Source organism: Uloborus diversus, chromosome 7, assembly GCF_026930045.1.
Source record: "Uloborus diversus isolate 005 chromosome 7, Udiv.v.3.1, whole genome shotgun sequence".
NCBI classification, from domain to species: Eukaryota; Metazoa; Arthropoda; class Arachnida; order Araneae; family Uloboridae; genus Uloborus; species Uloborus diversus.
The window spans coordinates 164854314-164878363 of NC_072737.1; the positions used below are offsets into that span (position 1 = coordinate 164854314).

At 33.4% G+C, this 24050-nt stretch overlaps 1 long non-coding RNA gene across 1 annotated transcript in view; it reads left to right on the forward strand.

Moving 5' to 3' along the window:
* Positions 1-1069: 1069 nt before the first annotated feature.
* Positions 1070-24050, forward strand: part of LOC129226553 (uncharacterized) — a 28096-nt gene continuing 5115 nt past the window's right edge. Inside the window, exons 1-2 of the long non-coding RNA XR_008580797.1 lie at positions 1070-1212; positions 22614-22751. This is a non-coding gene — a long non-coding RNA (uncharacterized LOC129226553). The remainder of the gene's footprint in view (positions 1213-22613; positions 22752-24050) is intronic.

Genomic DNA, 24050 nt, shown 5'->3' on the forward strand with positions numbered 1-24050 from the left:
ATGATAAATCTTTTAGACACGAAATTAAGAATGAATGATAAATCTTTTTAACACAAAATTAAAATTAGTGGTCGGTCTTTTAAACACAATGGTCACAAAATTAGGAATGAGTGGCAAATCTATTAGGCACAAAATTCAGAATGAATGGTAAGTCTGTAAGACATGGGATTAAAAATGAATGGTAAATCTTTTAGACGTGGGTTTGAGAATAAATGGTATGGCTTTTTGACACGGAATTAGGAATGAACGGTAAATCTTTTTGACACAAAACTGAGAATGAGTGGTAAGTCTTTTAGACACAATGGTCACAAAACTAAGAATGAGACTTTTGGACACAAAACTAAAAATGAGTGGTAAGTCTTTTAGACACAATGGTCACAAATCTAAGAATGAGACTTTTGGACACAAAACTAAGAATGAATGGTAAAACATGTCTGATAAGGTGCTACGGATAAATCTAAAAGCCACTCTTTTAGACACTCCATATTGATCGCATTAAAAATGCTGTACCGAAGAACGTTGTTTAAAATTTGCCTTTAGCTGACACAATAACCGTTTCCTTAAAGAAAAAGAAAAAAAACCCCCGCCAATTTATGGCTCTTTTTAGCCGATAATTTGTTTCATAAAATGGGTGCCCGTGTGCACGTAGAGGGTAAATGAGAAAACTGTTCGGAATCGCGAGGGAAACTTTAGCAGTTTCAGGTGTAAAACTACACGAAATGTTGTGATTCGGACCTCCGCCGTCGCCATGGATACGGTCGCCATTTTCCCCGTGCCTTTAAAAGGGGCGCGGTAAAAAGCAAACAACCAAAAGGTAACGGTGTGCATTGTACCTGTTGCCGAGTTGACCAATAGGGGAGGCTCGTTCCCATGGCAACCATAACAACAACGATTGGCTCCTATTGCCACAACATCAGTTAGTTTTCGAATTTCTTTATTGTTCTTTGTTTATTTCATTCGATAGTTGTTATTTATCCTTTTCTTTTTTAATCTCTCCTTTCCGCCCCCTCTGACCAGGATATTGTTTCGTTCGCCTATAGGGGTGTGCCGCCAGCGCGACAGCCCCACATCCAACGGCAGGTGTCCGCAGCGACAGATGGCCGCTCGCCGCCCGTTCGGAGGCCCGCCGGATAGCGCAGGCAGCCCGCAGCACAAGGACCCGGCACCGTCGTTTCACTGCAGCTCTGGTTTTCTCCTTCACCCTGAAAACGGGTAAGTGCATTTTGGCCTCTTTCCCTCTCAAAATCCCCCTCTTCCTCATTTTTTTTTACCCCTTTGAATAGCGGGATTATTTATTGCCTTCCTCAAAACATAATTCTTTTGCATTATGCTCAATTCATTTGCATTTTATTCCCAGAATTTTAAACTTCGGCTTTTAATCGTAATATAGAATAATTTTATTTTATCTGTAAAATCTGTATTTTTTCTTAAACTTTCAAGCAAACTACCTTTGAAAATTCCATCTTCCATAAAAATTAGTGCATTTTGGGCTCTTTCCCTCGCAATCCTCTTTTTTACCCCTTCGAAAGCGGGATCATTTTTTGTCATCCTCAAAACATAATTTTTTTTCACATTAAGCTAAATTCATTTGCACTTTATTCCCAGAATTTTAAATTTGCGCTTTTAATCGTGATATATTCGAATACTCAACTTTTCTTTAACTGGAATCATATTATTTTATCTATAAAATATTTATTTTTTCTTAAACTTACAAGCAAACTACCTGTAATAATTCAATCCTTCACAAAAATTAGTGCATTTTGGCCTCTTTCCCTCTCAAAATCCCCCTCTTCCTCTTTTTTTTTTTTTTTTTTTTTTTTTACCCCATTGAATAGCGGGATCATTTATTGCCTTCCTCAAAACATATTTTTTTTTTGCATTATGCTCAATTCATTTGCACTTTATTCCCAGAATTTTAAACTTCGGCTTTTAATCGTAATATATTCGAGAACTAAACTTTTTTTTAACTGGAATCATTTTATTTTATCTATAAAATATTTATTTTTTCTTAAACTTACAAGCAAACTAACTACCTTTAAAAATTCCATCTTTCATAAAAATTAGTGCATTTTGGCCTCTTTCCCTCTCAAAATCCCCCTCTTCCTCATTTTTTTTTACCCCTTTGAATAACGGGATCATTTATTGCCTTCCCCAAAACATATTTTTTTTTTTTGCATTATGCTCAATTCATTTGCACTTTATTCCCAGAATTTTAAACTTCGGCTTTTAATCGTAATATATTCGAGCACTCAACTTTTCTTTAACTAAAATTAATTTCATTTTATTTATAAAATATTTATTTTTTCTTAAATTTACAAGCAAACTACCTTTAAGAACTCCATCTTTCATAAAAATTAGTGCATTTTGGGCTCTTTCCCTCGCAATCCTCCTTTTTACCCCTTTGAATAACGTGACCATTTATTGCTTTCCTCAAAACATACCTTTTTTTCCATTATGCTGAATTCATTTTCACTTTATTCCCAGAATTTTAAACTTCGCCTTTTAATCGTGATATATTCGAGTACTCAACTTTTCTTTAACTAGAATAATTTTATTTTATCTATGAAATATTTATTTTTTCTTAAACTTACAAGCAAACTACCTTTAAGAATTCCATCCTTCACAAAAATTAGTGCATTTCGGGCTCTTTCCCTAGCAATCCTCCTTTTTACCCCTTTGAATAACGTGACCATTTATTGCTTTGCTCAAAACATAATTTTTTTGCATTATGCTCAATCCATTTGCACTTTATTCCCAGAATTTTAAACTTCGGCTTTTAATCGTAAAATATTCGAGTGCTAAACTTTTTTTAACTGGAATCATTTTATTTTATCTATAAAATATTTATTTTCTCTTAAAATTACAAGCAAACTAACTACCTTTAAGAATTCCATCTTTCATAAAAATTAAAATTTTACTAAAATGATGCAGTTTTGATGAGGCAAATAGTGATCTCTTGTGGAACCCCTGCCAAAGTTCCAGGAAACCCTACGGTTCAGCAGAACCCAGATTGAAGACTCCTGCTCTAATTTATGATTTTTTCGCGCAAAACTTTATGCATATAGCAATACGTTAAGTACTACCTAGTGAGACAAATATTTAGTACTGATGCTTTGTTTCATATAACACAACAAATATCATCTAAAACAGGGACTCCGTTAATCAAGATGAATTCTAATCTATAAGTATTTTTTACCGTAAATTCAATGCATTTAAAATTCAAAAGAAAATTATCTTTTAAAGTCAGAATATTCTTTTGCAACCCTTTTCCACTTCTGAACCTCTTACTGAATAAAATAAAATAAAGTGGTTTTAGCATTCATTAAACAGAAAAAACCCTAGTAGTGAACGGCCGTGTGCAGGTAAAGGGTAGTAACTACAATTTTTTTATTTTGCATTTTTGTCAGTTCTACATAGTATAAAATGAAGTCTTTAAAAAGCGTCTGTGTGTTTGAACTCGCAAAACTCGTGAACTGCCGTGTGCAGGTAAAGGGTAGTAACTACAATTTTTTTATTTTGCATTTTTGTCAGCTCTACATAGTATGAAATGAAGTCTTTAAAAAGCGTCTGTGTGTTTGAACTCGCAAAACTCGTGAACTGCCGTGTGCAGGTAAAGGGTAGAGACTACAATTTTTTTATTTTGCAATTTTTGTCAGCTCTACATAGTATAAAATGAAGTCTTTAAAAAGCGTCTGTGTGTTTGAACTCGCAAAACTCGTGAACTGCCGTGTGCAGGTAAAGGGTAGTAACTACAATTTTTTTATTTTGCATTTTTGTCAGCTCTACATAGTATAAAATGAAGTCTTTAAAAAGCGTCTGTGTGTTTGAACTCGCAAAACTCGTGAACTGCCGTGTACAGGTAAAGGGTAGTAACTACAATTTTTTTATTCTGCATTTTTCTCAGCTCTACATAGTATAAAATGAAGTCTCTAAAAAGCGTCTGTGTGTTTGAACTCGCAAAACTCGAGAACTACGCGGCCGATTTCGCTGAAATTTTCAGTTTCTTCCTTTAAGTCCTGAAAAGGTTTCCAGACCAGTTCGAAAACAATTCAATGAATAGTTCTTTTCTATTGCAATTTAGGCCCAATTTTCACATAAATTCCTGAATATGGGGGTGAAAAATTACTTGCATAGATTAATATTAAATATCGTTGGAAAGAGCAGAATTTTCCGCGTTCTGCGCAATTTGTTTCAATGTTCTAACTCAATTACGGCGGGAGTTACTTAAATTTTTTGCTCGAATTTGTTTAGGCTTAACTGAAATTTAGGCACTACATTCTTCATTAAATTTATCAATAAAAAGCGAAGGAATTATCGCACAGTTTTCTTTTTTCCACCATTGAAAAGAGTTGCATTTTTTACTCCAGATATAACTCGACCTACGGTCGAAAATTCAACCCTATATCTCCATTAGAAAAAAAGTTACAAGCGAATTAAATGAAGTTGAAAATCTGTTCTGCATTCAAGTTTTTAACCATTTTATTTTGCGTTTCCACGGTAACATTTTTGAATCCATTGTTTATTTCCATCGTTCTCACTTTCAATTCTTAAAGTTATTTTACTTCGTGTTCCCCTGGTTAAGCTTTTTAAATCCAACTTTCTCATTTTATTTTAATTTCTTAGAAGCATTTTAAAATCTGCCGTCATTGTTTGAGGGGAAATTTTGCATGATGGTTTTTTTTTCTTTTATTTAACCCTGATAGTTGAATATACATCACTTGACACAATTTTTATTTTCAAAGTAGACCGGGCAAAGCCGGGCAACGCAGCTAGTCTATTATACGTTATCTTTACTGTACAAGCTCACTTATTTGGTTTCGACTGAAAAAAAAGGTGCGTAAATAAAAGTCTAATTCCAACATTTCTCTATTGTAAGAATTGAATACACCACACATTTCTTCAAATATCTCGAAAACTCATTTCTGCAGATACTGCCGTTTACCTGCACACGGCAGTGTAGTGCCCATCATGGAAGACTTAGTTCCACGTAAATTGTTACTGCTGCCTAGGCAGAAATGAAAATTTTCATTCCTACTTTACAAAAAGGATCTTTTAAGTTTCTAGTTATTTAAGAGTTTTCGCACCTTGATTCATCTATAGCAGAGTTTCTCAAAGTTTGGTTGAAGAACCCGCGGTGCTAGCCTGCTAAAAATTACAAAAGAAAAAAAATAATTTGAATTTTGACATCTTGAAGGCAAATTATGTTTTTCGCAATCACGAATGTGTGTACGTAGGCGTGTGAGGGAGGGATGTGTTTTTGTGTGTAGGAGGTATGTGTATGTGTGTGTAGGCATGTGTGTTTGTGTCTGTGTGCAGGAATGAATGTGTGTAGATGTTTGTGTGTGTGTATGTGTGTGTATAAAATAAACTAGCTTCTCTTAATTTTGAAATGCTTGGGGAACAGCGTTTCTTTTCTTCATGAATAAGTGGCGGGGGAAATCAACTTTTAATATATATATATATATATATATATATATATATATATATATATATATATATATATATATATATATATATATATATATATATATATATATATATATATATATATATATATATATATATATATATGTATATATATATATATATATATATATATATATATATATATATATATATATATTTCTCTTTTGAGATTTTTTTTTTCTTGCAGTCACCTTAGCCTTCAAAATCTGAGTTCTTTAAATGACTTGAGCACTAATTTGTAAGCTATTAATTTGTTGAAACGTGACAGTAATTAATAACATGACTCATGTCAAGTTTAAACTATGGTCTCCTCTCTCTCTCTCTCTCTCTGTCGTGAAATTTCAGATTTTAACTATTTCTTGCTTTTGTTTTAGATAAAGGCTGTAAGTTGTTTCAAAATAATTATATGCAAAAAGAGAGCAATTAACTTTGTCTCTCTCTCTCTCTCTCTGAGTTTAAGCACTATTTGTATCAAAAAGGCAGCTTTAAAATATAATAAAGTCATAATTAAACAATTAAATAGCAATAACAGTTATTATAATGACAAACCCTACATATATAAAGTTATAAAACAGTCAGATGTGCAGTTAAGAAAATTTTTTGACGGTTAGCACCCTCCCACTAACCTTTTTTTTTTTCTAAATTACTAAGGGGCTCCGCCTCCTGCTCGGTACATCTCACCAACCCCCAAAAACTGCCTCGGAATCTCATTTAGTTTGAGAATTATTAAAGTGGCTGTTAAGAAGAATCAGATCAAAATACACGTTATGAATAGAACAAAAATAAAAATCGCCCCTCCTCTTCCCGAAAAAAATAGAGTTTCAGTAGAGAGCTCATTAAATTTTGAGAAAAAAAAAATCTCAGTCCAATCTGAAGACGAAAGGAAATTGATAAAAATACATGTAACAAAATTATTTTCAACGAAACGCTTCAAAGAGCAACCCTCCCCCAAGGTTCAACCAAATTTCACAGCTTAGGGCCTCCTAAAGATAGCAAACGGCCGTTTTGTACGTTCGAAAAGCCGCTTTCAAATCCGTGATCTCTAGTGGTATTTTACTCTTTAGCTCCGGGCTGGAATTGAATTGAGCTGAGCCTAGGGCTTTCGCTAAAAGTCAAATCATGCGAAGTTTTAGCTTAAAAAAATAATTACAAAAAAACTAATTCGAAATAAAAAAATACCCCAGGTGCAACCCCCCTTCCCCTTTAGGACTCTAAGTAATTTTGTACCGAATTTCAAAGCTGTAGGTGCTATGGGTTCTCCTGGACGCAGGCCCAGCATCCTTTCTCAATTTATTTCACGTTACTTTTTTTTTATATATAAATATTGGTTTAATTTGCTGATTAATACTCTACTTCAGTGGTTCTTAACCTTTCTACTACTGAGGACCACTGGGTCCTCAGTAATCTTTGAACTCCTAAGCAGACCACATACGATAGAAATAATATTTTTACCACAATTATATTAGGTGAAATGAGATGAATTCAAAAGTTATACTTCTATAAAAATGATATCGATCAATTTTCACTATCTGTCCGCAGACGAGGACCCGATGAACCTCTGAAATTTGGGGAAGCTCGGCCTCATTTTGGGCCTCCCACATTTTGTTTGGGGAAATTTTTCTAAACATTCTATGCACATGGATACAACACTGACTAATACTAAGTGGGCCAGCGGAGTTAAGTTTATTCCTCCTTACCGACTGATAGAATTTTTTTTATTACATACTAGTGGTACCCACACGGCTTTGCCCGTAATAGAAAAATTAAAAGGTCTTTTGGTTCGCCTGTATGTTTACAAATAATGTATGGTGAATTTTCTCGCCAATTGGCTTGTACTCATGTTACGGTTCCACACTATGATAATTTCGTATCTCGCCAATTGGGTTGTGCCCATGTTACGGTTCCACGGTATGATAATTTCGTATCTCGCCAATTGGCTTGTACCCATGTTACGGTTCCACGCTATGATAATTTCGTATCTCGCCAATTGGGTTGTGCCCATGTTACGGTTCCACGCTATGATAATTTCGTAATTTACTCGTCCATCTTATGATAGTTTTGTTCTTAAAATTGGAATAGAAAAAGAATCCCATCGAATTTTCGAAAAATCGCTTCGAGGTGCACACCCCCCATGCTACAAACTAACTCGTCCAAATTTCACGAAAATCGACCGAACGGTCTAGACGCTATGCGCGTCACAGAGATCCAGACATCCTCCGGACAGTGAGACTTTCAGCTTTATTATTAGCAAAGATGTCGCACTTGAATTCTCAGAAAATTTGGATAGTATCATTTTGAATCATATTTGACACTTCACAAGAAAATTAAATGTCATAAAAGTACATTTTAACAGAGTTGAATGAAATCCCACACTTGAAAATCCTGCATGTAGCTACATTTTATCAAATGTGTCCTCACTTTCAATAATTTAAGAATTTTAAACATTTTTATTTAGCAAGCTCAAATGTTTGCAATCTCTTTACAAAACACAGTTAAAAGCAGACAATGGAATTAATAAGCACAGTTTTTCAGTGATATTTTGGGTCCCCTAAAACTTCTGTGGGGAAACTCAAGCTGCCCGTGCATTTTTGGGTAATAAGGGCCTGTCGCTAACCACATGAAAATAGCTCACAGGCCACTAATGATCCGAGGACCACAGGCTGAGATCCACTGCAATAATTGTATAATTGCTCAACAGATTTTAATAACTATTGCGACGAGGTTCCATATTTTTTAATGAACGACAGTACTTTTTTTAAGGGGACTCTGTACCCCCTCTACCGTCAATGTTAATTTGCACAGGTTCATGTACCTTTTTCTGAAAATCTATTAAAGATACAATTATGAAATTCTTTCTGTACCTTAAGTATAGTCTCTATACTGAAATAAAATTTTACAGAAAGGAAGCTTATTTTAAAAAAAAATTTAATGCGTAAGTTACTGTTTTCTTTTTTTTTTTTCAAAACATACCATTTTGCAACACGAAATGAGCTTTATAAAAAAAAATTTTTGGAATGTGAGAAAAAATTTACTTCAGTATATGCAATTAGATGTATGGAATAGGTGGTAAAAATTTCAAAGCCTAACACAATTTAGTTCATGAGAAAAAGGAATAATTACTTGCAAAAATAACATTTCGAGATATTGCAATTTAAAGGGGAAAATTATACCATATCAACATGTGTGTACATTTTTTAAAAGCTGATTTTAACTTACTTCTAATGTGAGCACGATCAAGACATTTGCATCATTAAAAAGGTATTGAAATGGAGTTTCAAAATATATAAAAATCAAGAAATCAAATTTTTCAAGTATTTAGGGTACTGACTCCCCTTAATTTCTTTTCCCGAAAAAATGTTCTCTAATCGAGGTAAAAGTGAACTGTCAGTTTTCAGCAAAAGAAACCTGAAAAGTTTTACACAACTTTCAATGGATAAATATTTGGGAAACATCTGTCCTGAAGCAATCTAATAACAAATCAGATATTTAGGCTGGCGTTTTGCTACGTCTGCGAAGCCATACACGTCAGAGGGCAGAGGGGAAACGAGGATTTCCAGATGTAAGCCGATTAATTTCTCAAATACTTCCTTTAATGAACTCAAAGATTAGAGCGTGCGTTCTAGAAGGTAATTTAAAGATGGTAGATTTTGTATGAAGTGATTTTTTTTTCTTTGATATCGAACTTTGCAACATAAAATGAATTGAATGATTTTGAAGTGTTTCTTTCTTTCTTTCCCCAGTTTTCAGTAAAAGTAAAACCAGATGGACAAAATTAATGAAAAAAAAACGTGAAAAAAGGCTTAATATATCGCAATAAATGAAAACGATTTTTAACAAATAAAATAATAAATGGAACTGAATAAGACGTTAATAATAACGTTGAAAAATTAACTAATAACACTGACATGTTTAGTACCACAAAATCAAGAAAATTACAGAGATTTCCAATATTTGCTTCAAAAAACAGAAATGCAGTTATAACTAAAACCTACGTGAAATTTTACAGAAAATTAACGCTGCCCAAAGTTAATTATTGAGTGGTTGAATTAAAGTGAAGTAAAATCAATACACTCTTTTCTTTTCTTCCTTTTTTTTTCAAACAAAAGAGAAAGCTGCATACGTTTCTCTCTCCCTCTCTCTGCTTTCCTTTCTTTCTTTTTTTTTTAATTTTTTTTCTATACACATGATTATATAGTTTTTATAGTTTTATTATTTTTAATTCTCATTTTTAACTTAGATTTTTTTTCTGGCAAAAAAAGGAACCACCAAATGATTTTAAAAGGGGTTCCTTGAGACGCGAATCTCCGAGCAATTGCCAATTTTGCCATTTACAATCTGGTTTTACTACCGCTATAACTTTTCTTTAATAATTCTATCCCCTGCAATGCCGTGAGGGTACTGCTTGCAAAAAATAAAACAATGCTCAGACTCATTTAATGAAATTCCCCTTATACCTATTCCAGCTTACAATACATTATGTTTTGTCAAGATATGAAAAGAGCTCACTTTAAGTTGCAATTTTTTTGCAAACATAATGCAGATTTAGAATCCAATTAATTCTCGAACCACATGGCGATCTTAGTCGATACGTGCTCAAAGAACTATAACAGATGTGCTAAAATCGTTGAATTTCTTTTCGCTTGGCTCTTGTCTGCTCCAGGGCTTCGCCTCCCTCTCATATATTCTTCCTCGTTTTGAAAAAAAAAAATCGTTTAAACTGGTTACCATGGTTACTTCGCGTTCTAAGGGAATGAAAAATATCAATGACCTTTCTGAAAGACGCCTTGTAATTTTTAGTTAAAATTTGGTGCAGCATCTATTCTATAACGTTCACCTCAGGATGAGGTAATTCTTTTTTTTATTATTTACTAGTAGTACCCGCACGGCTTTGCCCGTAGTAGAAAATTAAAAGGTCATTTGGTTCCCCTGTATATTTACAAATTACGGATGATGAATTTCTCGCCAATTTGCTATGTTCAGTTCATTTGCTTGCTCATGATACGGTTCAACGTTATTAAGGCCCCTGTAGTAAAGGAGCCGACGCATCCGCCATCTTGGATCAAAAGTCGTCTGCTCTTGATCCAACACCGTGGAGCATGCTTGTAAAACAATGTTATTATTGGCTGCATTAAAGACATAAAAATGGGTGGCTGTGCCGCAGTTAATTGTACAAACAGTACAGAGAAAGGATTCCGCTCGTTTAGATTCCCGAATCAGGCAGAAAGAAGAAAAAGTGGATTATTAATTGCCGACGTGGCTGACTGGAAACCTTGACCTGGAGCTGGATTGCGCGAAGTGAATAATCTTTATATCATAAACTCTTAAGTATTTTTATTTTCAGTATGGTTGAAACACTTATTTTGAACATTAGTTTCAGTTCATTTCTGATTAATTTCTAATTTAATTATAAAAATCTAAGCTGCAAAGAATACAAGGTTGCCAGAAAATGGACTAGTTTATTTTCTTTGAAATTCTAATACTGTTAAAGAAATGAGAGAGTTTATGCACTCATATATCATAAGTAATAGTAGTAATAATTGAATTATTAGATTTCTAATCATAATCGAATAGTTTAAAAAAGTTTTTGACCACAATACTAACTAGCGAAGCTGAATAGCTCGCCAACTGAAATTGCATCAATTTTACGATCTGTTTGTTTTTCGCTCATTCTTGACAACGTTCGTTCCCTATACTTGATAAATGTTGGTTCTGCTCCTTTTTGTTTTGAAAGAAGAACTTAATCATTTTTCTATAATGGAAATGTTGACATAAAAATTTATTCTCTGTAATGAGCGGTTCTTAACTTATGGCGACAACTTTGGCGTCATTTTTAAATGGCTGCAGAAAGTTGTTAACGTAGCTTTAAAAGCTTTAAAATCAGATGATTTTTTCAACAAAAAAAAATTGGATACTCTTTTAGGTGTACTGCTTCCCTCGTAGCTTTTTCAAATTTGAAAGTAAACAAGCTAGTTGAAATCTGATAAGCTAGTTGAATACAAAGTCAGTTGTAACTTGTTCTGTAACTTCTCTTACAGTATTCAACCTGGGGAGCGGAGGAATTTAATGTAAAAGTCCTGTGTTAACTGTGTCGTACAACATTTTTGTACAATATTTGAAGCCTTAAGTCTTGAATTTAAATATAGCATTTTATTAGAAAACACTTATTTTTCAGCCTTTTTATTTTTTTACAAACGTTGTAAATATTGACTACAAACAACTATTCATAAATTGCTACAAACTATTGTGTGTGTGTGAAGATATTATTTTTGCATTCAAAGCACTAAATAGCTCCAAACTATTAATATTTTTGAAGTCATTTATCTTTAAAGTGCAGAGTGCATATCAGGACTTGAAATTGTAGTGGTTCCCGGGTCAGGGACTAACCCATTTTTTTGTTAAAGATTTTAGGTCTAATAACTTTTTTAACCGGAGGATCAGGCCCATCAATTCTCTTTTTGGGGGGAAGGGGGGAGGGACATTTTATCAGGAATTTTTTAATGTAAATTCCTTTTTGAAATAAAATTTAAAACTTATTTTCCTTTATGATTTTTTGACAAACATTTCAAACCAAACTTAGGCAATCATTAAATAATTTAATACTTTTAAAATATAATTAAAAAGATATGAAGTAAAGGAGGTTAAGTGACACAAATATTACTCTTTTTTTGCATGTACACAGTTATTTTTATTTCTTGCGTACTTGTATTTTTACGTTGCGTATCTGCGTTCTTGTATTCACATAATTAGTTCATTCCAAATTCAAATCTCGTTGTATATTTGCGAGAGAAAAAAATACATTGCGCGAGTACGAAACTGAGCTGAAAAGGGCGATGACACGCCAATCGCGTCAGAACACCTTTTGATCCAAAATGGCGGATAAGTCGGCCTGAATACTTATAGGGGTTCTAAACGTTATGATAGTTTGGAAATTTAATCGTCCACGTTATGATAATTTGCTTGGTAAAATGTTCTTAAAATTTTAATAAAAATAGAACAAAATCGATTTTTTTCAAAAATTGCTTCGAGGTGCTCAACTCTATCCTACGGACTAATTCTGCACCAAATTTCTGGAAAATCGGTCAAACGGTCTAGGCGCTATGCGCGTAACAGACATCCAGACAGAGATCCAGACTTTCATCTATATTATTAGTAAAGAAAAGAAGGCTACATAAAGCTGAGGATAAATAGAAGGAAATAGCGTCAAAAATTTTATGAAATTTTGAAAGGTTAAAGAATGAATTGGTAAGACATAAGTAAAAAACTAAAGAAAAAAAACTTAAGCTTGGATTGATTCATTTAAAGCTTGCATGTTTTAAGCTGGTGAAAGGAGGGTGAGAGGAGTAATATTGGTTTTGAGAAAAGAATAAGAACTCTTGAACTAATTACATGGTAACATTTTTATCAGTGAATTGTTTTCCTCCATAATACATTTTTTTTTTAATTTCCGAATCATAAAAGATGAAAATTTTCATATTATTTATCGCAAAAGCTGCAAGTACTTTAATTGCAGTCTTAGTAAATAAAATCTATATTGTCAAGAGAAAATTATAAGTTTTCATTCAAACAGTTCTCTAGTTATAAAAATGATGCTTCTCTAGATTTTAAAAAGAAAAGAAATAATGATAACTGTCCACCGTAATAATTGTCCATCGTTGTAAAATTTGTTAGCGTGTTAAGAATTTTAACATTTTTTTTTTTTTTTGAGCAATCACGATTGCTTATTGTTTTCATTTGACTGTTTTGAATTCCTATCATTTTATTTTCTCGCCAGCACCCTCTGCCAGCGCCACCGTCGCGTCGACCGGCCTCACGGTGCTGCTCCTCTTGCGAAAACCGTCTCCAGGTTGCGTCCATATCCTACACACACATGTATACACACACACGCTTACACACACTCATGCCTGCCCGCAGACACAAACACACACACACACACACACACACACACACACACACACACACACACACTCATGCCTGTACACAGACACAAACACACCTGCATACATACACACACACAAACACCTACACACACAGCACTGCATACACAACATGCACACACATGCATACATACACACACACGCGCGCCCACACACATTCGCCTTCACAAACACACACACATGCGCCTACACAAACACACACGTGCATTCATACACACACACGCTCGTGATTGCGAAAAACATAATTTGAATTCAAGATGCCAAAAATTCAAATTAATATAATTTTTTTTCCTCCCATCTGTGCTATTTACTGCCATATCTCTTATAACAGATCTTTCGAATATCATACAAAGGTTGAACACCGGATATTCGTTTTACCCATTTTCTCTGATTTCCGTTATGAGTGTTGTTACTGAAAAAATGCATGCACAAAAAGTAACTAGAGCAGTTTTTTTATGACATACAGAGAAATAAACTTTTCTATGGTGGGAAAAGATTTTTTTCCATAAATTTCGTATTGAATATAAGTATTATTTATTCGTCTTGTTACGTTTTACTGATAGTATACTGCATTAGAGATTTTCTAAATATCACATTATTTTTTAAAAAGGATAACGAAATCTTCGAAAACAAATAAAAATGTTTTTTTAACTTTTTTTTTAAGAACCCTAACACTTGTAAGCTCGTTTGAATATTACTTTACTAGTGGTACTCACACGGCTTTGCCCGTAATAGAAAAATTAAAAGGTCTTTTGGTTCGCCTGTATATTTACAAATAATGTATGGTGAATCTTCTCACCAATTGGCTTGTACCCATAATACGGTTCCCCGTTGTAATAATTTCGTATCTCGCCAATTGGCTTGTGCCCGTGTTACGGTTCCACGTTATGATAATTTCGCAATTTACTCGTCCATCTTATGATATTTTTGTTCTTAAAATTGGAATAGAAAACGAACCGCATAGAATTTTCGAAAAATCGCTTCAAGGTGCACACCCCCATGCCACAAACTAACTTTGTACCAAATTTCATGAAAATCGGCCGAACGGCTGAATTCCTTCAGATAAAATCAAAAATCCGTGAACAAAAAAATCATGGTATCCTTTTCGTATTTTCTTCATGGTTAGCTTTCTTTTAGTTAAAAAGAACTAAATAGTGAAGAAGAAAATGTTGTATTCACAGTTTCTTTCTAATTATGAGATAGTAAGGCGATATGGAGTAAAGTGAATAGCGAGGTGAAATGAAATGGTAGAATAGTTTGCTGCGCCACCTATCTGATAGAAATTTAACTATGTTTTCAATCATGCAGTTGATTCCTGTCAGAAAGTAATAACCTCTAAAAACCAAGGTACATGATAATAAAAGTCGTTATCAAAATTTTATGCTTCTACTGTAATATTTTGTGATTTATCGAGTATAATTAATGCTATAGTAAAATGATCAAGTTTTTATAATCAACATTTTAAGTATAAATTGAAATCTACTGATGCCCAGTGCATTGTTTATTTATTTAATATTGGTTCACTCATTTAATAACTCATAATTTACCAATTCTTTTTTTTTTATTTATTTATTCATTTATTGTTTCCTTCATTAATTTTCATTCATTCGCTTATTTATTTATTCATTTGTAGAAAAATAGTTTCAATAAATCAAAAAGAAAATGTTTTATTAGAAAAATATTTTAAATGTCACTCTTCCTAATTTCCTAAAAATCTATGCATTATATAAATTTTCAATGTGCCAATTTTTTTAATGTTAGTTATCTTAACTATCTCATTTTGCCTCACATTCCCTACTTATGGCAATATGTAATTTAAACCGATATCACATATAGTTTTAAGAACCCGTAAGAGTACTGTTTAAAAAGTAATTTAATTTAACTATTGTAATAGAATCATCTCCGATAACATTGGCAAAACCTAGAAGCTAAACGAAAATATTTCCTTCAGATTGTTTTTAAAATCAGATACACTGATTTAAAATAAGGCGGTTCATATTTTAAATGCGATTTTTATTACATTTTAATTGGAAGTATGTTTCTTAAAATTAAATCTGATAATTTTCATAAGTAATTGATGAAACATAGCATGGTGCTATGATAAGTTTGTTAACAAAACAATTTATCAGGTGATTATAAAATAGCTAGCACTTTGTTTCTTTCCTTTGATGAAAACAATATTCTAACAGTTGAACTGTACACTAGCACGCTAATAAAATGAATGCATATTATTTAAAGCAAAACATCGCAACTACTAGTGTTATTCATTTATATACATACATATTTTATTTTATTTACTTATTTATTTTTCAATTTTCAAACTACTGTTAATATTTTCAACTATCGAGTAACGTTTTAAAATATGAAATGGAACATTAAGCCTTTTTTTTCTTACTGTACTATACTTTTAATTCAAAACCAAAAATTCTGCTTGGCATTTTGCATTGAAATTGGCTGCAATTTTCTATGCAATCCTGAATTTATAAACATTGGTATTTTCTCTGAAATAAATCGCTGCTTACGCGATAAACGCTTTAATGTTGTTTTCTCCGCATTAAGAGTCACATTGTAAAAGAACAAACTCTACAGACATAGTTCACACGGCATTTTTCAACTTTTTTTGCGCTGCGGTCCGATAAAAACGTGAAGACCTTTTCACATACCGTCCCCCCCCCCCTCACATTATTGTTAGTACTAAAAACTTTAAAAGCTGTAAGAAACCATTTACGTAAGTAAATTGCAACAGAACTATAATTTTCTACAAAAGATATTCAAATACAAAGATACAACCAAGATACACATAGAATTACTGTAAACCCTCCTTAATCCGGACCTTATTAAACCGGACTTCGCATAATCCGGACAGTCATTTAGATGCACATACTGTATAAAAAAAAGGCGAGCTGGCTCAATAATGTATTTTGGTATGCCTGCAAAATAATGTTATATACTAAATATTTCGCTCATGCAGTTTTATATTTCATTAAAAATTGTATTAGTAATCCAAAATACAATTTTTAACTTGAACAGTAGTTTGTATGTGTATATCTTGGCTCAATTTCTAGGTTACTTTTTTTAATATGCTCTTTTATTTTTTCAGACGACCTTTTTCCCCTTCTAGCCGGACCCTGTTAGTCCCAGTATTAATGAGGTTCTAGTGTGTTATAATTATTATATATGTGAATAACAAACTTTTGCGAAAAATGTCGGACTTTTTTCAAAAATAATAACAGAATCTAGAGCAATTAAAAAACTGACAATATGAGTCGCACCAAATGAAGAATATAACCCTCGAAGAAAAGACTATGGGGTCTAGATTTTAAAGTTAGCTCATTAACATGAAAAGCTCGAGTGAAATATAATGAGTATTACTTTTGGAATATGGAAATTATTTTCAGCATAGACTGAATCCCCTAACCACCAGTTCAATTTCACCACAGGTCAGTGCAGACCAGCGGTTGAGAATAACCAATTCACACAATTTACGAAATGGAAAACTTTTAACTACTTACAACTAATTTCACCTCAAATTGTGAGTCATTGGTTTAGATACGCTACTACATGTAATTTCCATCAAACACAAAAATTTGATCAACAACTTCTTTGGAATGTGACTTAAGAGTGCGTTACAATATAAAACATGTCACACAATCTTTATCTTTACTAATAATAAAGCTGAAAGTCTCTCTGTCTGTAAGGATCTCTGTGACGCGCATAGCGTCTAGACCGTTCGGCCGATTTTCAAGAAATTTAGCACAAAGTTAGTTTGTAGCATGGGGGTGTGCACCTCGAAGCGATTTTTCGAAAATTCGATGTGGTTCTTTTTTTATTCCATTTTTAAGAACAAAATTATCATAAGAATGACGAGTAAATTACGACATTATCATAACGTGGAACCGTAACATGGGTACAAGCCAATTGGCGAGAAAATTCACCATACATTATTTGTAATTATACAGGCGAACCAAAAGATCTTTTAATTTTTCTATTACGGGCAAAGCCGTGCGGGTACCACTTGTTTTAAATAAGGCTCGTTTTCTCAATTTGCTTTTAGTATCGGGTTTTTCTTCTCAGCAGGAAACAAAAACAACACGAAATAAAAGATTTGCCGAAAGAAGTTTTCTTTGTATAAAATATTACCTGTTTTACTTTTGAATTTTTTTTTTTTAATTTTTGGAAACACTGCTTTATGTGTATACAAATTAGAGGAATGTACAAAAATGGAAAAACAGTTTATTTCAACATTTTTGCACCCCCATCCCTTTGTCACAAAATCTCACACTTCATCTTAAGCCTTTGTCACATGTCCCACTATCTTTCATTAACTTATTCTGATAAGAAAATTCATGATGCAACACCCCTTATTGCCCTTTCCCTCCCCTTGTCACAAAATCACAATTTTACGAACCTCCTCCCCCTAAAAGCGTGACATAATTTGTGGACAGCCCCGTATAATTAATGCATTCTTTTAGAATTTCACTAGTTTGCTTGTGCATTATTGAGCAATCACGACTGCTTATGGCTTTCATTTGACTGTTTTGGCGTCCTATCATTTTATTTTCCCGCCAGCACCCTCCGCAGCACCACCATCGACCGGCTCTTCACGATGCTGCTCCTCTATCGAAAACCATCTCCAGGTTGCGTCACCTGCCTACACACACACACACTCACGCATACATATATACACACGCATACATACACACACAAATACATGCACGCACACATATATACACCTACACATATACGCATACACACACAAACACATACACACACTCAAACACATACACACACGCATACATACAGACACCTACACATACACACACACCTACACACAACTACCCACACACTCATGCCTTCACGCAGACACAAACACATATGCCTACACACATACACATTCTCCCCCCCCCCACACACAAACACTCATACACTCAACTACCCACACACTCACACCTGCACACAGACACAAACACACATGTCTTCACACACATACACATACCCCCTACACACAAACACACACATAAACACACACGCCTACATATACACACACACACACTCGTGATTGCGAAAAACATAATTTGAATTCAAGAGGTCAAAATTCAAATTAATTTTTTTATATTCATTAATTTAAAAGCATTTCTGGATGATTATATTGTATTTTGACTGTGCACACTGTATATTTTATTTTTCAGTGCATGTTCTCGCAGCACTGCCATGGGCAGGTAAACGGCAGTATCTGCAAAAATGAGTTTCCGAGATATTTGAAGAAACGTGTGTTGGATTCAATGTTAAAAGCAGGAAATGTTGGAATTAGACTTTTTTTTTTTCAGCGGAAACCAAATAAGCAAGTTTGTGCAATAAAGCTAACGTACAATAAATGACAAAAATGAAAAAAAAATTGCAGTTACTGCCCTTTACCTGCTCATGACCGAATTCTTATATCACGTGCCCATACACTTTAATGTAATAAAATGTTGTACGTGCGTTTTTCAATAATTCATTTGTTTATAACATTGTACTACATTTGTCGTTTTATGCGTGTTTTTAGTTTTGTATTTTTGTATTTGTGGATCTATTTGTTGCTATAAATTTAAAACATTTGTCAGAATACAATAACTTTAATATTTGGCTGGGGTGGGGGTGAAATTTGAACAATTATTTTTTTCTGTTTATTGAATTAACACGGCATAACTCTTTTTGCCATTCCTTTTACATCCCTACCATTTCCTTCAATCAAATTTTAGATTAGCGACGTATAGAAAACAAACACGTCATAACTCTTTTTGCCATTCCTTTTACATCCCTACCATTTCCTCAAATCAAATTTTAGATTAGCGACGTATGGAAAACAAACGGCGAGTTTCCTTTTAAAATCGTTTTTTTTTTTTTAAACTTTAATAATGGTACCCTATTGATTTTCAAAATTTATTATTAAAATCTCTAGAAGTGTTTTGGAATTTCGATTTAATTAACATGGCTCAAAATGTACTTAACTCTAGAGAAAGAGGGCAATTTTCAATCACCAATTTAGGCAGTGAGAAGCAAGGATGTAAGTGGCAAAATTAAAAATTTGGAGATAACCAGTACACATGATAGGTGAACCTCTCCTCTGTCTTGGGGCAAGAGATGGTACTAGTAGCCCTAGTAGTTGCTGCTATACAGCATGATTTAGGAAAAAATTTCAATGAAAGTCTACCTAGGAGCTAATTTTTAAACGCGTTTTACTCAAAACGCGAAAATGTTCACTTGCATTCCTTTGCTTCTCACTGCCTCAATTGTAAAATGAAATACTTTTGTTGTTGTTGCTGCTTACATTTTGGTTATCCTAGTCCAAGTCGACAATGCCACTCCACTTAAGGCAGAAATGTACGGCTCCCGTTTACAGAGCTTCACTAAAGCGGAAGTCCGATTTAGCTCAGATAGCACCCGCTAAAGGGAAATACTATATAAGAATATCGTATATAATCTAAATACTGTGAAACCCCGATTTTACATCCCCCGAATCTGCGTTTTTTCCGCATTTTACGTTTTTTCATCGGGTTCCATCATCAGTTTTGCTGCTATGTATTTCTCGCATTTTACGCTTTCTCCGTATTTTACGTTTTTTAACTCAGTCCCTTGTGAAACGTAAAATTGGGGTTTCATTGTATCTTATTATAATAGTATCATATTTAGCGTAACATATGGCAGTTTCTCACTCAAATCTAAATAACATAAGAGGAATAACATTTTTTATTTGTTTCTATTTTCATTCAATACGAATAAAAATAAGAAACTAAAAAGAGCTAAAACTTAAGGGAAGTTACAACAACAGTAAATTCTGACTGCGCCAGTGACTGTACCAAATTAGTTTTAAGAGTTGTAATTGCACTGGAGGCCCACGTGACATCTGCCCAGTCCCCCATTGCAATGAAAACCTAAACAAAACAACTGAACGTTTATTAAAAAAGCCAAAAGCCTCTTTTCGAAAGGAAACCAAATTGTGGCGTGAAATAAGAGAGGTGGCGTCAGTGTGTGTTCCTCTGTTCACTTCCGTTCGTTAAGCGGAGAGCATGGAAAGCGGAGGGACATTTTAATTGTCGGCATCCATTTCGGCGAAATTGGAGTCGCTCGAGGATCGATAGCCACTCAGAAGGGCGTGGCCCGCTCCGGTCGTGTCACGTGACACATGTTTGTGACTCAGCGAGCCTCCCCCCTCGTAATGATTCCATTTTTGCAAATGTGAGAGAAATTAAGCCCCGTTTCCTCTTTCCCCCTGGCTGTTGCTTTCGTTTCTTGCTCATTACCATTATTTTGTGTGCAAAGACCCACGTCCGTAGCGGTATGTAAAAGCACTCGGACCTCAAACGTATTCATCAAGCGGAGAAATTAGTTTTACTTTGAGTTTTTCCAACTGATGAAACTTGATATGCATATTTCACTTGTTTAATATGTGCAGTAGAGCCTCGTTTATCCGTTTCTCCTTTATCCGGACCAAATTTGTAGCTTAAAAAAAAATATGCTGACATAGATAATCTTAAATTAGGATAGTAAAAACGTAAATATAACTACAGAGAACATTCGCTTTTTATTTTGATTAAATATACAGCTCCTCCTTGAACTGTACAGTTAATGGGGTTGTTTCCTTCAGTCAAAAGTACTACTTTTAATCACTGAAGTTGATAGAATGAGCAAAAAGAAATATACTGTCCAACCACGGATTGCATGGAATTTTCAAACGTCCAGATAAGATGAATCTTTGAATAAGGGGGAAAAGTTTATGTTCAGATTTACTATTTACTACTGCCTGCCAATTTTAACACTTACAAATCAATCTCTATTTAAAAGTGTCTTTTCTTTAAAACTTTTTCTTCTTGAATATGGTTAAAAAAAAAAAGATTTAAGAAAAAAGCAGCGATTCATTTTTTTACATCATAAATCAATTTTATTCGAATTAAGGGATGGTCACGTCAAAGATGTCATTCGTCATTCTTTTTATCAAAGAACAGCACTTTAATTAAGTTCACTTTCTTGTCATTGTGGTCTTAGAAAAGGAGTATTGGTGCTATTAACTTATGCATTTTTATTTAAAAGCGGATCTAAAGACGAAAATTGCCCTTCTTTATCCACTTCAGGCAGTAAATTAGTACGAATAGATTTAGGGGCTGTCCGTAAATGGTGTCCCACTCACAAAATGTCCCCCTGCACTGTAGATTTCAAAAAAATTGTTAGTTAAAATAAATGTTTTTATTTCAACCAAAATGTGTGATTTTACACATGTTGTTACCCCCCCCCCCCCTCCACCCTTCCTCGTCACAATTCCGAGAACCCTTCCTCCGCCAACTTCAAAGCGTGGCATCATATGTGGATGACCCCTAATGTCAGTTTAGAATAAAGAAAGAATGAGGTCAAGTCTTCTTTACATTCGTCTGTGGCTTGAAAAATAGGTTCAAAACCCCTATTTAATAAAACTATAATCCTGCCACTGCGTTGAATAACAACCGAACTCTTATACTTGGTAGCAAAAGAAAAAAGTTGAGGTTTTAAAGTGGAAGCCTTTAACCGTTTGGTATGGTTTTAACGTAAGAAATTATTTTTCTTGTAGAAGTTCATAATTGAATAATTTTAATATTTCAATATTTTTACATGTTTGTACTCAAAAAGAAGTTTCTGCACTTAACAAAAAGAAAGGTATTTTTCATTTCATAGCATAAGTTAGAATACAGATTCCAAAAATTTTATTCATGGAAAAAAAAGAAGACGTTTTTCGTTTAAAGAATCAAATTAATATATTTTTTAAAAGAAAGTTCCCGAGGTGTTTCGATCACAATGATTTATTCATCAACGCTGGATTTTTTTTTTTTTTTTTTTCAAAAGATATACTTAAACTAAAAATAGATACAAAAATTTCTTCAGTTTGAGCTACAAATTATTTCTTTTGAAAAAATTTCTCATTAATCTGAAAACGTTCTCCATTTTTTGCCAAAAAATCAACATAAGACCACAGATTATGGCAACGTCTTTAAAAAAGGAAAAAATACGTGAGAATCGCAATTACAGACACAAGGTCGACTGCAAGATTTATTAAGTGCAGAGGGTATTTCCTTCTTAATAACCCCACTTTTCAAATCAAATTTGTTCTTAAAAAGATGTAATCTTAGTTATATTATTATTCAATACTTTAATTATTCAGTTTGTATTTATTGTATTTTATATTTTTCTTTTATTTATTTTTAGACTTATACAACTTTTTACTTGGGGAAACATGCAGCAGCATTTCTAGAGGAGCTAAAAATAACTATGCTGTGCTGTCTATACATGAGCTAATAACCATGCTGTGTATTTTTCGGAGAATTTGGCAGAGTTGAGCACACAGTAAGTTTTTTTGCTGTTTATTGGGACATCCACATTGGACGAAACGCGCATATACATAATAATAAGTTATTACATTCATGATAAAATATTCAAAAAGAAAAAAAACTTTTTAAACCCAAGGTTCTAGTGTATCGTATCATATAAGTTTTTTCGAAGCTGAGAATTCGCAATTTTTTTTTGTACCAAGGTGGGGGGAAAAAAATCAGTGGAAAGGAATTTGCATCGCATTTCTACTAATCTCACTAGCTTCGTATACAGTGAAACCCCGATTTTACGTCCCCCGAATCTATGTTTTCCCTACATTTAACCTTCTTTCATCAGGTCCCATCATCAGTTTTGCTGCTATGTATTTCTCGTATTTTACGTTTTTTAACCAAGTCCCTTGAGAAACGTAATATCGGGGTTTCACTGAATAAGTAAATGTACTGCTGAAAATGTTGCACTTCTTATTTTGATAATAAAGCCCCTCCTAACAAGCTTTCTTCCCACAGCCTTTGTTTATCTTAGTTTTAACTACACTGTGAATCAAAACAATAACATTCGGCTGTTCTATTAAACTATATATTTTCAGAAAGTAGACTTTTCAACCAATAAAATCTCTTCGAATTTAAACTGTATTTATCTCCTATCCTCCCTCTTTTTTTTCTTATTTAATGCTAATACTGATTTATAAATCGTGCGTTTGTTATGTTTCTAAATTGAACTAGAACGGAGACCGCATTGATGCATCAAACATCCCAACAATGAATGATATCCGAATTACTCATTTTAAAACTTCTTCCATCTGAAATTGCTCTGACAGTGATCAGTTACATTTCTCGCAAATAATTTTCATAAATTATGGTATATGTATCCATTTTTTACCGAAATACTTACATTAACTTTAAATAAACCTTTACTCAATACAATGGGAGTATAATCGCAATATTTTATTTAAAGATTTCGAATAAAGAAATGAGGTCCGGAAAAACTAAACTCAGTGCAATCCAAATTAAATTGGAAGTTGCTTTTTAGAAAAAAAATCAAAACTTACAGTGTAACTAGCTTGTTCCAACTTATAAGTTTAATATAAAATCAGTTTCGCTGAATTGTAACACTTTTCCCCTCCCTCTAAAAAGAAGAAGGCTTTAGGGGTTCCCTTAATAAATAGAGATCACTATTTCGAGTACATTCAGTAACTATCGTTGAAAAAATAATTAAAACGATTTTAAGACTATTGGAAAGGCTGTTGTTAAATTATTTCGGGGGTTTAATTCTTTTGGTTAAAGTTTTGAAAATAGTAAATCATCCGTTAGCTTG